Source organism: Monodelphis domestica, chromosome 4 (assembly GCF_027887165.1).
Source record: "Monodelphis domestica isolate mMonDom1 chromosome 4, mMonDom1.pri, whole genome shotgun sequence".
Classification (NCBI taxonomy): Eukaryota; Metazoa; Chordata; class Mammalia; order Didelphimorphia; family Didelphidae; genus Monodelphis; species Monodelphis domestica.
The window spans coordinates 307,963,211-307,982,426 of NC_077230.1; the positions used below are offsets into that span (position 1 = coordinate 307,963,211).

Consider the following 19,216-nt stretch of genomic DNA (forward strand, 5'->3'; position numbering starts at 1 on the left):
AGGGTATACAGGGCTTGCTTTTCTTTATGGCCAAGGAACCATTAACTATATGAAAAGTGAAGATTGGTCTCCCTTCAAGAAGTGACGAAGAGGTTGAAGAATGCTTCTCTGAACACTAGAATAGGAGATCTTAAATGGGAGACCAGAGACTTCACCTTAATAGGTCTTGAATAGATTTTTGGGGTCCATGAACCTAGATGTAAAAAAAAATACATCTTTATTTCAATATCACCAGTTTTCATTGTTTTTATTTTATGAATTTAAAAACATAATTCTGAGGAGTCTGTAAGTCCCGCAGACTGCTAGAGGACTTCATGACACAACAAAAGTTAAGAAACCTTGTTATAGAATTTCAGGGAGAATGAAGAGTTTCTTGGGACAAGAAGAATGGAGAATAGCCTTGAAAGTAAAACAAAGGGGAAAATAGCCTAGAGAGGCAAAAGAGAATGCTTACCATTGCCAGTTGGAAAGTAAAAGAATACAACACAGAGGAGAAAATAACAAACCATCAAAACACTTAAATATAAGTAATAGATATAAGGATCTTCCAGAGAATCTCTGTACCATTGCCTAAGTACAAGCATGAAAGCTAACTTTTGTGAAGACCTAGATATGTGTCAGATTCTTATGTACCAAGGGAAAGACATGAGCAAGAAGAAAAATTATTCTGATGTTCCTAGATCAAGGTTTCTAAACCTGAAGTACATGAGCATGTTTTTAAAAATGCATTTGTGAGACTGGAGATGTCCGGGTAAACATAGAGGCATTCTAGACATGAATCACTTCCTCTTCCCAGCACCCAATGAAATAGACTACCTTAAAAGAACATAAAAACCATCTTTGAAAGAATGGAGGGACTCTACAGTAGGGCACAGCACTGAAGGTACATGGGGGTTAAGCATTTGCACACTATAAGAAGGAGAAAAAGCTTACACACAAAACTGTGAAGTGAACTACCCTGCCCCACCTAACCTATGGAACCAGAGTCAGAACCCACCAGAGACACTGAGTGAGTGAGGGACATTCCTAGAGTGAGTGGGGGGCAAACCAGGGTCCTTGGGAACTGACTAGGACTGCCAGGGATAGACCCCTGAGAGCAGTTACACAGGAGACCCCTGTGCACTGGAGAACACAGAACACAGGCGCTCTAGCAAGCTGCAGAGGCTGCGGAGACTCAAGAGCTTGCCTGAGGCAAAAGCCACGCACCATAACTCCACAGAAAACTTGCCCATCTCACTCATATTTCTGACTAAAAAGGAAAGGGAAAACAACCAAAGGGATGGCTCATTGTGCCCAAGACCAACCCTCCAAGAAAAACAGGAAGAAAGTGATCCTTGAAAACTTTTATGGAGAGAAAACTCAGGCTACAGAGGAAAAAGAGGATAAAATTCAAACAAAACCAAAACCTTCCCCCCCCCCCCCGCCAATGGAAATTGTCTACAAGCTCTGAAAGAACTCAAATTGGAGTTCATCCAAAAGATGGAAACCTTCTGGCAAGAAAAATAGGAAAAAATTCAGAGAGATGTCAACAGTCTGATGGACAAGAACTCCCAATTGGAGAAAGCGCTGGAAGCCTTAAAAATCAGGGAAGACCAAACTGAAAAGGAAAACCAGTCTTTAAAGACAAGAATTAGGCAACTGGAAGAGAATGATCTTGCAAAACAGCAAGAATTAATAAAGTAAAGTCAAAAGACTGACAAAATAGAAGAAAACATAAGATATCTCACTGGCAAGGTGACAGACCAGGAAAACAGAGGAAGGAGAGACAATTTGAGAATCATTGGTCTACCTGAAAAAAACAGAGATAAACAAAAATCTTGACACCATACTTTAAGAAATCATTGAAGAAAATTGCCCTGAAGCTCTTGAACAAGGGTGCAAAATAGAAATTGAATGGTTTCATAGAACACCCTCTATACTAAATCCCCAAAAGATAACTCCCAGGAATGTAATTGCCAAATTCAAGAGCTTCCAATCTAAGGAGAAAATCTTACAAGAAGCCAAAAAGAGACAATTCAGATACAAAGGAGCACCAATCAGGATCACACAAGACCTGGCAGCTTCCACACTGAAGGACCACAAGGCCTGGAACATGATATTCAGAAAGGCAAGAAAACTGGGTCTTCAACCAAGAATCACCTATCCATCAAAACTGACTAAATACTTCCAGGGGAAACTATGGGCATTCAACAAAATAGAAGACTTCCAAGTATTTGTAAAGAAAAGACCAGAACTCAGTGGAAAGTTTGATACCCAAACACAAAGAGCAAGAGAAACATGAAAAGGTAAATATAAAAGAAAAGGAAAAGGAGAAAGGTATTTTTTTCTTTTATTCAAACTCTCTTCTATAAGGACATCATTTAGATCAAATTATATATATATATATATATATTAATATATGGAGAAAATGTTATGTGTAACTCTCAAAAATTACATGCATTATTAGAGTAATTAGAATAATCACTCATAGGGAAAGATTGGGGCATTAAGATGACATGGAGAAAAAAAGGAAATAAAAAGGGAGGGGAATAGATGATGGTACCAAGATATTCTTGAAGAAATAGAAATTAATTAAATAGAATAATCTTTGTCACACAAAGATGCACATGGGAAGGGGAAGGGAAGATTTCTCTTATACGAAGAAGAGGAAGAGAGTGCTAATTGTTATTACTTAAACCTTACTCTCAGTGAAATCAACTCTGAGAGGGAAGATCATCTAGATCCATTGGGGTCTTGAATTCTATCTTATCCAACAGGGTAAGGAAGAAGGGAAGATTAAAGGGGGGTAGGGGGAGGGAGTACAAAAAGGGATGGAAGGAGAGGGGGGAGGGAAATTAACAGACCCTAAAAAAACAAGAAGGGAACAAAAAGGGAGGGTCCAGAAAGGGAAGCATATCAAAGGAGGGGACTAGGGGGACTAACTTAAAGTAAACCAGTGTTTTAAAAGGTTATAGCAAAAGAAGAAAGGTAAGAATTAGGGGAGGATATCAAAATGCCAGGGAATTCACAAGTGACAATCATAACTTTGAATGTGAATGGGATGAACTCACCCATAAAATGTAGACGAATAGTAGAGTGGATTAGAATCCCAAACCCCACCATATGTTGTCTTCAAGAAACATGCATGAGATGGGTAGATACTCACAAGGTCAGAATTAAAGGTTGGAGCAAGACCTATTGGGCCTCAACTGACAGAAAGAAGACAGGAGTTGCAATCATAATAACTGACAAAGCCAAAGCAAAAATAGACCTGATTAAAAGGGATAGGGAAGGTAAATACATCCTGATAAAAATGAGTATAGACAATGAGGAAATATCACTAATCAACATGTATGCACCAAATGGTATAGCACCCAAATTTCTAATGGAGAAACTAGGAGAATTGAAGGAGGAAATAGATAGTAAAACTATACTAGTGGGAAACCTAAGCCAACCACTCTCAAATTTAGATAAATCAAATAAAAAAAATAAGAAAGAGGTAAAAGATGTGAATGAAATCTTAGAAAAATTAGAGTTAATAGATATAAGGAGAAAAATAAATAGGGACAAAAAGGAATACACCTTCTTTTCAGCAGCATATGGCACATTTCCAAAGATAGGTCATAAAAACATAGCATACAAATTCAGAAAATCAGAAATAATAAATGCAACCTTTTCAGATCATAAGGCAATAAAAATGATCAGTAAGGGTACATGGAGAGAAAAATTAAAAATCAACTGGAAATTAAATAACATGATACTCCAAAATTGGTTAGTTAGAGAACAAATCTTAGAAACAATTAATAATTTCATTGAGGAAAATGACAATGGTGAGATATCCTTTCAAACTTTATGGGATGCAGTCAAAGCAGTACTCAGAGGAAAATTCATATTCTTGAGTGCACATATTAACAAATTAGGGAGGGCAGAGATCAGTGAATTGCACATGCAAATGAAAAAACTTGAAAGTGAACAAATTAAAAAATGCCAGAAGAAAACCAAATTAGAGATCCTAAAAAGTAAGGGAGAAATTAATAAATTGAAAGTGATAGATCTATTGATTTAATAAATAAGACAAGAAGCTGGTACTTTGAAAAAAAATAAACAAAATAGATAAATTACTGGTCTATCTAATTTTAAAAAGGAAAGAAGAAAACAAATTAACAGTATCATAGATGAAAAGTAGAACCTCACCTCCAATGAAGAGGAAATAAGGCAATCATTAAAAACTACTTTGCCCAATTATAGGGCAATAAATATGCCAATCTAGGCGATATGAATGAATATTTATAAAAATATAAATTGCCTAGACTAACAGAAGAAATAGAATTCTTAAGTAATCCCATATCAGAAAATGAAATCCAACAGGCCATCAAAGAACTTCCTAAAAAAATCCCCAGGGCCTGATGGATTCATAAGTGAATTCTATCAAACATTCAAAGAACATTTAATCCCAATACTATACAAACTATTTGACATAATAAGCAAAGAGGGAGTTCTATCAAATTCCTTTGATGACACAAATGTGGTACTGATTCCAAAGCCAGGTAGGTTAAAAACAGAGAAAGAAAACTACAGATCAATCTCCCTGATGAACATAGATGCAAAAATATTAAATAGGATACTAGCAAAAAGACTCCAGCAAGTGATCAGGAGGGTCATTCATGATGATCAAGTAGGATTTATACCAGGAATGCAAGCATGGTTCAATATTAGGAAAACCATCCACATAATTGACCATATCAAAATGCAAACCAACAAAAATCACATGATTATCTCAATAGATGTAGAAAAAGCCTTTGATAAAATACAACACCCATTCCTATTGAAAACACTAGAAAGCATAGGAATAGAAGGGTCTTTCCTAAAAATAATAAACAGTATATATCTAAAACCATCAGCAAACATCATCTGCAATGGGGATAAACTAGATGCATTCCCAATAAGATCAGGAGTGAAACAAGGATGCCCATTATCACCTCTATTATTTAATATTGTACTAGAAACACTAGCAGTAGCAATTAGAGAAGAAGAAGAAATTGAAGGCATTAAAATAGGCAAGGAGGTGACCAAGTTATCACTCTTTGCAGATGACATGATGGTCTACTTAAAGAATCCTAGAGATTCAACCAAAAAGCTAATCAAAATAATCAACAACTTTAGCAAAGTAGCAGGATACAAAAATAAACCCACATACCTCATCAGCATTTCTATATATCTCCAATACAGAGTAGCAGCAGGAATTAGAAAGAGAAATCCCATTCAAAATCACCTTAGACAATATAATATACTTAGGAATCTATCTCCCAAGACAAACACAGGAACTATATGAACACAACTACAAAACACTTTCCACACAACTAAAACTAGATCTGAGCAATTGGAAAAACTTTAACTGCTCATGGGTAGGACAAGCTAACATAATAAAAATGATCATCCTATCCAAACTTATCTATTTATTTAGTGCCATACCCATCGAATTTCCAAAAAACTTTTTTAAGGAATTAGTAAAAAACATAACAAAGTTCATTTGGAAGAACAAAGGATCAAGGATATCCAGGGAAATAATGAAAAAAAATGTGAAGTAATGCAGCCTTGCAATCCCAGATCTCAAACTATACTATAAAGCAGTGATCATCAAAACAATTTGGTACTGGCTAAAAGACAGAAAGGAGGATCAGTGGAATAGACTTGGGGTAGGAGACCTCAGAAAAACAGTCTATGACAAATCTAAAGACCCTAGCTTTTAGGACAAAAATCCACTATTTGATAAATTTGTTGGAAAAATTGGAAGACAGTGTGGGAGAGATTAGGTTTGGACCAACACCTCACACCCTACACCAAAATAAACCCAGAATGGGTGAATGACCTGAACATAAAGAAGGAAACTATAAGTTAATTAGGTGAACACAGAACAGTATACATGTCAGATCTTTGGCAAGGGAAAGATTTCAAAAGCAAGCAAGACTTAGAAAGAGTCACAAAATGTAAAGTAAATAAATTTGACTAAATCAAATTTAAAAGTTTCTGTACAAGCAAAACCAATGTAACCAAAATCAGAAGGGAAATAACAAACTGGGAAACAATATTCATAACAAAAACCTCTGAAAAAGTCTAATTACTCAAATATATAAAGAGCTAAACCAATTGTACAAAAAATCAAGCCATTCTCCAATTGATAAATGGGCAAGGGACATGAACAGGCAGTTCTCAGCCAAAGAAATCAAAACAAAAATCAAAACATGAAAAAATGCTCTAAATCTCTTATAATCAGAGAGATGTAAATCAAAACCACTCTGAGGTATCACCTCACACCTAGCAGATTGGCTAACATGAAAGCTATGGAAAGTAATGAATGCTGGAGGGGATGCAGCAAAGTGGGGACATTAATTCATTGCTTGTGGAGTTGTGAATTAATCCAACCATCCTGGAGGGCAATCTGGAACTATGTCCAAAGGGTGATAAAAGAAAGTCTGTCCTTTGATCTAGCCATAGCATTGCTGGGTTTGTACCCTAAAGAGATAATAAGGAAAAAGACGTGTATAAGAATATTCATAGCTGTGCTCATTGTGGTGGCAAAAAGTTGGAAAATGACAGGATGCCCTTCAATTGGGGAATGGCTGAACAAATTGTGGTATATGTTGGTGGTGGAATACTATTGTGCTCAAAGGAATAATAAAGTGGAGGAATTCCATGGGGACTGGAACAACCTCCAGGAAGTGATGTAGAGTGAGAGGAGCAGAAGCAGGAGAATATTGTACACAGAGACTGATACACTGTGGTACAATCGAATGTAATGGACTCCTCCATTGCTGGTAATGCATCGATCCTGAACAACCCAGAGGGTTATAGGAGAAATAACACTATCCACATCAAGAGGAAAAACTGTGGGAGTAAAAACACTAAAGAAAAACTACTGCTTAATGGCAAGGGTCGAAGGGGATATGAATGGGTAAATAGACTCTAAATGAACATCCTATTGCAAATACCAACAACATGGAAAGAGGTTCTGATCAAGAACACATACAATACCTAGTCAAACTGCGTGTGGGCTATGGGAGTGGTGGGGTTAGGGGAGGGAGGAAATGAAAATGATTTTTGTAACCAAGGAACAATGTTTGAAATTTAAAATAAAAATTCAAAAAATAAATAAAAAATAAAAATGCATTAGTATCTGTTTTAATATAATTGCTATATTTCATGATCCCATGAATTTTATCCATTTAAAATCATGATTTTGAGGTGTCCATAATCTTCACCAAATTGCCCAAATAATCCACAAAACAAAAAAGTAAAAAAATTCAATCCTAGGGGAAATCTTAGGTAAAGACAAGAATCAAAATATTGTGAAAAGCTCCATTCATATAAACACAAAAGTTTCAATTCTGGACCACAAGTAACATATAATAGGGTCCTTGACAGCCAAGACTAAGTCTTATTTCTTCAACATCCAGGACAACAATCTGCTATTTGAGGTATTTAATGGGTATTAAGTATATTGGTATTCCACAAATGTACCAAAAGGTAGTATTAACAAGGTGATATGACAAAATAAAAATGCGATAATAATAGATGCCATTTTTATAGAGCTTTTAGGATAGAAAAAACCCTTCAAAACATTTCTGTGAAATTGCTAGTGCAAAGGATTATTTTCACCATTTAATAAATGAGGGAACTGATTTTCAGAGAGTTTAAATAATATTCAAAGGCAGGAGGGGCAGGCAAAAGGGATGTGAACCATGGAGGCCATCTGGATCTACCAATTCCCGGCTGATTGTGATTTGCGACTCTGCACTGGGCAAGTCCTGCCTCCTGCACCACTTCACTCAAGACCGCTTGCTTTCCTGGGATGCTGTCCCCCGACGGTGACCCCATGGTCGGTGTGAATTTCTTCTCCTGCCTCCTGGATATCAAGTAGGGCAAGAGAATCAATCTGTGGCTGTGGGACATGGCCAAGCAGGATAGGTTCGGATCAGTAACTAGATCTTATTACCTCAACTCTGTTGGTGGATTTCTGGTATTTGACATCACAAACCTGAGATCTTTTGAGCATGTGCAAGATTGGTCAGAAGAAGCCAAAACTTATTTGCAGCCATTTCAGATTGTGTTTCTGTGTCCCGCTAGTGTTACAACCTCAAGTTTCAAGGGAAGAAGCTGAAAAAATGTCAGCAGCCTGTGGTATGAAGTATATAGATAGAGACCTCAGTAAAAGATGCTACAAATGAAGAATCTTTCATAATCCTGACAATATACATATATACATATATATATATATATGAATTCAATTAAAAAGGAGAAATTTGTATTCAGGATGGCTGGAAAGGGGTTAAAAGTGGCTTTGTTCCAAATATTGCACATTCCTCAGAAGAAGCAGTAAAGTCTATGAAACATTGTATTTGACGAATTCATAAGCAGCTCAAGAATGGGTATGAGTACATCAGGTATTTGTTTTAGGACAAATACCAGCATTAAGAGCAAAATTATAATTATGAAAGCATAAAAGTCATTGATTTGCCTGAGTCAGATGATAACATAGTAATAGTTAAAGCAGAAAATATAATTTTGAAGACATTAATATTTGTAAAGAAAAGTGCAATATTTATTTAGCAAATTAACATATCAAAGATTTTGACTAGGACTAAAATTGAATGTCCCATTTTCCAGAGACCAGATTTTCATGCATCCTCATGTTTTAACAAGCATTGAATGTGAAGAAATTATATATTATAGTGATATTATTATCCTTTATTGATTTACTGCTTCTGACATATAGTTTATATGTTTCATAGAGATAGCTGAGATTATAATCAGAATATTATATTCCCAATAGTTTTAAAGAAAATAAACTAAAAAATATTCATAAGCAAACATTTTGATAAGATAACAGTCATGATAATATATTTTAAAATTCCCCACACTCATGAAATTATGGGTCTATCTGAAAATTTTGAAGAGGGAAAATTCAACTCCTCCTTATCCAGATTTTTATCTAATTTGTCATCCCTGTGAGCAAACTTGATAGGCAGTGTATCATAATGAATAGAATTAGCCCAAAAGTCAAGAAAACTTAGATTCAAGTCTTGCCAATGACATATACTGGCTGTGTCATCATGATTAAGTAATTTAATTTCTTAGTGTCTTTGGTAACTGTTCTAAGACTAAAAACTGAAGAGAAAATACCAATTTTCATTGAGAGAAGAAGAACAATACCAGGAGTTACCTACACAAGTGAAATTAAAAATTCAATTTAGAACAAAAAAGAACAAAACATAAAATATTTTGGTCATATTTGTAGTTGATTGAATTTTTAAACTTAAAAGATATTTATTATTAAGTCCATGAAGACCTTATTTCTTCAATGAGGATAGATAGAAAGGAATATGAGAATATATTAAGATTGCAAACTAATTTGCAAAAAAATAAGCTAGCTCTTTAAAATATTTGACATACAAACCTTCTAATATCTTAGCAAAAGTGGGAGGATTTTGACGAAAGAATATATAGAAAGGAGTTACTTAGTTTTTATGCATTTAGCTTATTTCCAAAAAGTGCATTTTAATCTTAATTAGAAATTTTTTACTTTACTGCATTTGTAAAATCTGTTTATAATAATTTCTATGATTAACTGGGAAGTGGTGACAAGTAAGAATTATTTCTTCTAGCAATATTAATTATAATATTGTTAAATCACAAGTTGTTTTGTATAGTAAGTGCTTATGTGCATATCATAAAAAAAGTTGAGAATCATTATGTTTTCTCCAGGGCCTTCTTCCTCAGCCTTCTTTTTTCCTATAGAAAGTCTTTTTTGTTTTTTATAAAATTAGGGAATTCCTTGACTCTGAGATTTATTCTCTAATCCAACCTTTCTGAATTGAAAAACCGCTTCCTAGTAGTAGAAGTGATTGGCAGAAAATCCCAAGGGAACTTCAGTTTAATTAGAAACCCTGCCTGGGACAGGGTATTTCAATCATTGAACCACTTGGCTAAATTATTATGAGTTAATCTTTAAAAGTTTTCCTCAAGACCACAATGAGATTTTTCCTAACAAGAACCCTTCCTAAGCAGCCGCATTAGGGATTCTATCACAAAATTCCCAACTACTTTCCATTCTGTCAGTGTGTTAAGGAGGACCTGACACCCATTAACAGACTCTTATTATGATAAAATTATCAAGCCAAAGATAGCTTTTATTCTAGGCCAAATTTTACGAATTGCCTCAATTGTCTATTCCTATTTGCTAGTATAGACACAACATATAAATGTATTAATACTAACCCTTTTTTCTTTAGAAGTAGAAAGTTTTTTTCCTTTCTTTGAAATATGTATTTATGTATTTGTACATACTTTATACAGTTTCTGGGCCTATTTAAGTATTCTTTTTATAAGTGTTTATAGAGAGAAATGAACATGAATTAAAATATAACAAATTTTGAAAAAAAAATAAAGACATGAGGCTAGCAGGTATCAGTATTGGTATTTGAGGTCAGGCCTGCTAAGCTTCACCAGATATAGAACCTTTTAATATTTCAGTATATTTCAAAATGCTACTAGAATCTCAAAGCATAAGAAGTAACCTTTAGTTTTTATTTTTTTTTTCTCTACCCTATGATGAAGAAGTATTAAGGAGGAATTCTTTGGTGTAGCACTAGCAATAAGATTCACTGAAGTATTTCTTTGTTAATATGAAAAGCAAAAAAATCAGAAAGGCTTGCATGTGTTTTACATATATATGTACACATATATGATAAAATATTTTAAAGCCCTTTCACAAAGACAAAAATAGCATTATTGTGTGGCAGTACATGCAAATGTTTGAAGTTGAGCTTGAAGTCACCCCATCACATTTTTACTGGCACAGTCAAGAGACAGCCTTCACGGTAATGAATGGCAATCAAACATCACATCAGAAAGTCTTTCACGGTGTCTGCATTCAAAGAGCTGAGGATTTGATATTTCATGGTTAATCTCCCATATCTGGTGCTCTTCTGAAACAGAGGGCTTCTTTAAGTCAGCTCTAAGTAAATATGTCAAACCTAAAGGAATAGGGTTGCCATGAAGTCAAAATAAACATTTCAGTTGAGAGACTGGAACTTCCTATAGAACTTTTTAAAAAATAAATTTATTATTTTTTTAAATTTTTACTTCCAAATTATTTCCCTCCCTCCTGTCAGTTGCCTACCTATTGATAAGGCAAAAAATATTATATCACTTATACATATGAAATCATTCAAAATATATTTCTATATTAACCATGTTGCAAAAAAAAAAGAAAGAAAAGGTTTTGTGGTATTTTTTAAAATTATGCTTCAATACACATTCAGACACTCTGGAAGAGGAAAGTGTTTTTCATCATAAGTCCTTTGGAATTGTCTTAGATCACTATATTGATTAGAAAAGCTAAGTCATTCACTTCTGATCATTGTACAATATTGCTATCACTGTGTACTGGTTCTGCTTATTCTGCTCACATCATTTTGCATCAGTTCATATAAGTCTTCCTATGTTTTTTCTGAAATCATCCTGCCCCTCATTTCTTACAACAAAATAATATTCCTTCAAAATTATGTACCACAAATTGTTCAGCCAGTCCCTAATTAATGACTTTTCCCTCATTTTACCACACACAAAAAGAGCTACTTTAAATATTTTTGTACATATAAGTCTTTTTTCTTTTTCCTTGATCTTTTTGGATTATATACTTAGTTGTTTTGTTGCTGGGTGAGAGGGGAGTTCCAAAATGTTCTGCAGAATGGTTGGACCCCTTTAAAACTTTATCCATAATACATTACTGTAAAAATTGTTTTCACATCCCCTCTAGTATCTGTCATTTCCTTTGCTGTCATGTTAGCCAATCTGATAGTTATGAGGTGGTATTTCAATTTCTCTAATAATTGGTGACAAATTTTCAATTAAGCTCTGATCTTTTCATAAGGAATATTTAAAACCCCTCTATTGGGGGCAGCTGGTTGGCTCAGTGGATTGAGAGTCAAGCCTAGAGACAGGAGGTCCTAGGTTCAAATCTGGCCTCAGACATTTCCCAGCTGTGTGACCCTGGGCAAGTCACTCAATCCCCATTGCCTAACCCTTACCATTCTTCTGCCTTGGAACCAATCCACAGTATTGACTCCAAGACAAAAGATAAGGGTTTTTAATTAAAAAAAAAAACTTTCTATTTCATTTAATATCCATTTCCTCCCCAAAGAACAATACTTACTATTGCTGGATAGGATATTCTTTGTAATAATTCTGGATCCTTTGCCTACCAAAATATCATATTCTAAGCTTTCTTATGCTTTAACATAGAAGCTGCTAAATCTTGTGTGATCCTGACTATGGCTTACAATATTTGAAATGTTTCTCTCTGGTTGCTTGCTATAATTTCTTCTGGAAATTAACTGTAGCATTCCCAAGAGTTTTCACTTGAGGATCTCTTTCAGAAGATAATTTGTGACTTCTTTCATTTTCTTTTTAATTCTCTGGTTCTACAACATCAGGGAATTTTTTCTTTTTGGTTTCTTGAACTATAGTGCCCAATATTTTTTATCATGGCTTTTATATGGTCCAAAAATTCTTAAGTTAATTCTGCTTGATCTATTGTCCATGTAAGATGTTCTTCTGATTAAATATTTCACTTCTTATTTTTATTATTTTGTTTTATGGTTTCTTGATGCCTCAGGGAGTCATTAGCTTCCACTTCACCAATTCTAATTTTTAAAAAATTCTTTTCTTCAATGAACTCTTAGAAAAGTTAACTATTTTTCCATTTGTCCAATTCTGTTTTTTAATAAATTATTTTCTTCAGCAAATTTTTGTACTTACTTTTTCCTGTGGCCAATTCTGTTTTATAAAGAGTTATTATCTCCATGCAGTTACTCTTTAAGCAAAGTTATGTAAGAATTTTAGTACCTAAAATGAAAATGATGTGCCCTACCTCTTGCATTTGAGGGTGGGACCAGGTTAGTCAGCCAAGCTGCCAGATTGTGTGTGTGCCCACATAGAGGTCATCTTTGGCACATGTGTCATAGGTCATAGGCACATAGTCATAGAGCATCACAGCTCTAGGCATTGTGCTAGACACTGAGAATTCAAAGAAAGGCAAAAGATAATCCCTGCTCTAAGAGAGTCAACAGTATAATGGGGAGATAACTGGTAAACATGAATAGACAACAACATATATAAAGGAAGAGTTGAGATAGTCAACAAAGTAAAGGCACTACTAGCATTAAGAAGGATCAAAAAGGGCTTGTTGGAAGAGAGAGGTTTTTTCTGTCATTTGAAGAAAATAAGGAAAGCAAAGGGGTGGAGATAAAAGGAAAGAGTATTTCAGGCTTGGGAGATAGCCAGTGAACTTGCTTAGAGTCAGGAGATGGAAGATCGTACAAGGAATAGCAAGGAGATCTACAAGTACATAAAGGGAAATAATGTATAAAGAAACTAGAAAAGTATGAAAGAACCAGCTCATGGAAATCATTGGTTGCCCATAGCTGAATATTGTCCCTTTATCAAATAATTCCATCAGCATTTCCAGACTGGGGGAGTTATCACATATCCAATGAGCTTCTTTCTACTCAGTAACTTTTCATCAATAAAATAAGCACCAAACTTACCTAAAATACATGTTTATAGAAACATTGATATTACCTGTCTCATTTATATATTGGTCCTTATCAGGACTTTCTAAGTATCATAATTCTTTTTGAGTTGGAAGAAAGCAAGAAAAAATCTCAGAAAGCAGGAAGCTTATATTTTTTTCCATTTAAAAATAGTACTATCAACTTAAAATAAATTTGGTATATAAATAACCTTGCAAAGTGAGGCTTAGATCATATGTAGATAAATCTGAAGTCCAGAGGACATCTTAACAGCCCAGTTACTCTTTAAGCAAAGTTATGTAAGAATTTTAGTACCTAAAATGAAAATGACGAGTTCTGGGCTTCTTGCCAGTTTCATTGTGGGTGTGAGTTTCTTGGCTCAAAATCCGAAATCTTATAGTGGCATAAGCATTTTTTTGTGATTGAGAATGGCTTTCCAACCAACGTATCACCTATTCTACTTTTCCTAAAAATATACAAAAAATTATGAACATTAAAGGAAAGTTACTTTATATATGATCCTGGACCCTCTCTGATGAGCTTCTGGCTTTCCTGTGCTCTGTTGTACACCTTCAATATGCATGCTATTTCATGATCCAGAAAAAATGAAACCTTCATAGTTATGAAAGAACATGTGTTATAGAGCATAGTGATACACTAAGCTAATCCTGTCATGTCAATGACCTCATGCCTCCAGAGGTGGAGAGAGACATATTTGACAGAATGAAATGACAGCTTCCAGGTTCTATCCCTTATTTAATTTATTCCAACTTTTCACCCCAGTTTTGGACAATCACAGAAGTCATTCATTTATCACTGTCAACTAAGAAATCTTTGACCCTATTTAGAACACAATGAGATTCCTTGCATTGCTTTTCCACCCTGCAAAGGGTTATTTTGCCTCTATGTGCTTTAAAGAATTATGATGGCATTGTGACTGAAATAGTATAATTTTCTTTCATTTCTCTTCTCCAGTTGGAATCAATTTTATTTATAGAGATTCTCTTTCTGCATGAGGCAAAAAAGAGAATCTCCTACACATATTATATATAATTTCATATTCTATCAATGGATCAAACTAGGTCCTCTAGGAAGCTAAGGATGCTAGCCTCTATGCAATCTATCTGAAGCTAATGGAAAAACTAATTGTAAATCATCATAATTAAATTTGATATATAGATCAATTTATAGGGATTAAATGCTCTTCTTTTAATATTTCAAGTATCTAAAATTTTGTCATTGTGAGTCATCAACCCACTGCCCTATGCTTATACGTTATTCTCTAGCTAAATGAATGATAGATCTATCCAAGTTCTAGTTAGGCTAGTTCTCAAGTAACAGTTACACAGTTTAGCCATGAGACCATACTGATATAAAGTTTTGGAGGAAGATAATGTTTTCTTTTAAAATGTAAATAATGAGATATAGTACAGAGATGTGTGTGTGTATGTAATGAATAGAGTTGGCCTCAAAACCAGAAAGATCTAGGTTAAAATCTCATCTCTGACATATACTGACTGTGTGACCCTGGGCAGACAGTCTAAACTTTCTGTGCTCTGAATGACTCTTTAAAATGTAGAAAAGAAATGATCTACATTGTTGGAGAATTTTGTCACTTGGAATATCCTTATACCAATAAAAACAGGTCCAGTGCATAAGCATGGAGAGAAAAAGAAAGGAAGGAAGGAAGGAAGGAAGGAAGGAAGGAAGGAAGGAAGGAAGGAAGGAAGGAAGGAAGGAAGGAAGGAAGGAAGGAAGGAAGGAAGGAAGGAAGGAAGGAAGGAAGGAAGGAAGGAAGGAAGGAAGGGAAATGAAAGAAAGAAAGGAAGAAAGAAAGAAAGAAAGAAAGAAAGAAAGAAAGAAAGAAAGAAAGAAAGAAAGAAGAAAGAAAGGAGGGAGAGAGGGAGGGAGGGAGGGACAAAAGAAAGAAGGGAAGGAAGGAAGAAAGAAAGGAAGAAAGGGAGAAGAGGTGAGAAGTATAGACTCTGTGTTGTGTGCACACACATGCATGCAAGCACTTATGTGTGTGTATTTGGACCATATATATGGTCATCAGTCTAGGGAGTTTTTTTTTGTGAGGAATTTCATCTACCAATACAGATCAATATCTTATATACAACTTCCACTTTTATGAGGTTATCTAGATCAATAAAAGCATGAGGTGCCCAGTGTCACAATAGGAATAAAGTATGAGATTTAAATCCAGTTCTGCCTTTACTCCAAAACCACCTCTCTATCCACTAAATATACTTAGATAGACAGATTAGATAGATAGATATATAGAAATAAAGATATACACATGCATATGCATAGATACACATGGATACATATATGTTTTCATCACATTTACATTATATTTTAAGATTCATAACATTTCATACAATGGTATGAAGCAGGTAAATAAAACATAGTAGGAAAATTATTCATTGTTAATTAGGAGACCAAATAGTATAGGACTAGTCAGAGGATATAGGTTCACAAGTCATCTCAGATAGCTTATTGCCTGTATGACCTTGGGGAAGTCACAACCACTGACTTTCAATTTCCTCAAATGGAAAATGGATCAAGTTAACTTTCCAACTCGAGATTTTAGATGCTCCAAATATACTATTCACTTATCAACAGAAAGTTTTATTATAGAAAACAAATATTTGGAAACAAAACTTGGAAACAATGTGAAAAATAAAAATACCAGTTCCAAGTTTCAAACCACCAATTACAATTGTATGTACATGTATGTGTTTTTCCCTCATTGCCAAACATTGATTCACTGCCACAGGGACACATCAAAATGGAGTGTGCTCACCAGCAACAACAGCAGTCTCCTGGCATACAACCATCCAATAGATGTTGTAGTCAGGATCATGAGAAGTTAAGTAACTGGGCAAGGTTCTCAAAGAGAATGAATGAAAGATGAATATCCAAACACCTTAAGGTGAAATGAAAGAGAATAAAAATGCCCATAGAATTCAGTTATATAGTAATTAAAATGGGTAAAGTTTTATGGTGCCTTAAAGTTTATAAAGTATTTTATATATATAAAATCTCATTAGATTTTCTCAGTGAGGTAGATACTATTATTATCCTTTCACTACAAAGGAGAAAACTGGGGCTCAGAGAGTTTGAGTGATTTGTCCATGGACCCACAGGTATTAGATTTCCAAAGCAGAAGAGATAGTCCTTGAGGATACTGAAAAACATTTTGGGACAATGCAACATCCCCATAGATAGTTGAGAATAGCCAATGGCTAAAGACCTGCCTGCTTCCGAATTCAAGGGCAAAGATTTAGTTTAACTTAAAACCAATATACAATCTGAAATTATTAAAGTCATAGCTGTAAGTGGTATCTGATCTCCACTGATCTTCTACATGCTTTAGATGAAAACGCAGACTATCCATGGTTCATAGAACTATCTGGTGGGTCATTAGACACCTGCTAATGACCATTAAAGGTGGCTAGGAGGCATAGTAAATGGACCACTAGACCTGGAGTCAGGAAGACCTGAGTTTAACCTTGTCCTCAGACACATTCTAGCTGTGTGAACCTGAGCAAGTCCCTTAATCTTGAAAAGGAAATGGCAAACCACTGCACTGTCTTTGCCAAGAAAAATCCAAAGTGTGTCACAAAGAGTTGGACACAGCTGAAAAACAGATGCACAACAATGACCATTGAGTTAAAGTAAATTATTTTGGGTTGATAGGTACTTGGTGTGTATTATTCAGATATATCCAATACATATTAGACCACATGGTTCTGAGATAATTTATCATAATTTTTAAAATCTTAGATATACAGCTATCCAATGACAATAGTTTCTGAGAACTGAAGCTATTAACATCAAACACTCATCTTATTTCATTTTTCCAAAATGGAACCTTCACTCCAAAAACATAAATGTTAAATGATTGTACAATCCTGTCTTCTTTGCCAAATAATCTAGAAAAGAAAAGTTGTAAAATTCCCAAGGTGGAAGTGATAGTACACAACTCATTCTTTCCTCTGTGCCTTAAACCCCTATATGTTTCCTCAATATTCAGTCTTATCAACACTGATTGGCAATAGCCACTGTAACTAGACATTATATCTAAAAGACAATTTTTTTTCTTTATGGGGGAAAGAATTCTCTTTATAGTGATTCCCCAGAGTGGATCTTTGTCCCAGTTCTAGGTGAACATCCTGGGGCTGGGAACAGATTCTTTGCTCAATTTACAATACTGCAGCATTAACCAAGTTATCTCTGCCTTTCTCTATTATCCCACAATTTTCCAAGCTGTACTTGGCTGTGATTTCCCTGCTCTTTCAAACTGTTAGAGTTCACATAGTTGGCAGTAGATTGGAAGGGAATAGATATCCCAGCAATAGCTGACAGGACAACCTAATGTGAAGCAAGGACTATTTTATTTAGACTCGGGCATACTCAGTATCTTCTCCTCTGCCAAGTCTGTCTGTTAGCAATTCATTCTTTGGAGAAAAGCTGAGGGAAGAGAAGGGAAGAAAGAGACACAAATGGACCTTTCATGACCTCTCAAGTTTTTTTAAAAAAAAATGTGCCCAAACCAACATAAGCGCTATTGACTCCTCTGCTTGGACTTTGGGGATCAATCAACTAACTGAATACCATGACAGAAAGCTCTGATTCAGTCACTAATGAATAGACTTTATCCACTGGCTATCTTCCAAGGTAGTCCCTAAGATCATATGTATACCCCAGTGCCATTTGGCCCAAAGAAAGAAAACATTAAAAAAAAAACATTTTTAACCTAATTGGAATTTTAAGATTTAAGTATGGTGGGGTACAGAGTGTTGGTAGAAACACAAAGAAACCTCAGGCTAATAAAGGAAGAAGACAACATGTAGCAACTTCTAGAATAGTTATCAAATGGGAAAATTGTTGTGTTGTGTTGCTGGAGACCTGTGAAGTTATTTGGCAATTTCTTATTGTAGGAGTAAAGAAAGAAAATAAAATTGGCAGCAGGGACAAAAAAGATGATTTCTCAGCTCCCACATAAGTAGGGAAATGAGGAAGCATGGAACAATAGAAAAGTTCTAGATTTGGAGTCCTATAACTGAAGTTCAAATCCTGGCTCTACCACTGCCTAGCTGTGTGATCTTGAGCAAATCACTTAATCTCTCAGAATATTCTCATCTTGAAACACTGGGGGGTTGGGCTAGATATCTCTGAGGTCCCTCTCTATTCATAATTTATAATCATATGACAATTACTGAAAGTCCCCACATTACTCCAGTGGATCTATAACCTTATTAATGCAAGTATTTCATCTAACAAGAAAGCTTACAAGTTCATACGTGTTGGTCCATTTTCCTTAACCTTTCACTTTTAAAATAAAATAGCCAGTCTTTCCTTAATGAAAAGCACCCTCCATTCTTGAGCCCTCAGACAGCCCAGGTCCATACTTATGATTTTCATTGTTAGGAATCCCCCATTCTTATGATCAAATGATAAATTTTTTCTTATAGAATTAGAGTAAAAGCTGCTGGGAGCCATCAGACCATGATGCCTTGACAGAGTCGCATGTGGTAGCTGGGGAGACCACAGAGTGGTCCTTGGCGAGATGTGACTGCTCACTCTATTCACCTTGCATAACTTCTTTCATCAATGCCCCTTACCTATGAATTGACATG

The 19,216-nt window shown here is 35.0% G+C and overlaps 1 pseudogene; it reads left to right on the plus strand.

Moving 5' to 3' along the window:
- The first annotated feature begins 7,718 nt into the window (after window positions 1-7,718).
- LOC100026898 (ras-related protein Rab-39A-like) lies at window positions 7,719-8,379 on the plus strand (annotated as a pseudogene).
- Window positions 8,380-19,216: the final 10,837 nt, after the last annotated feature.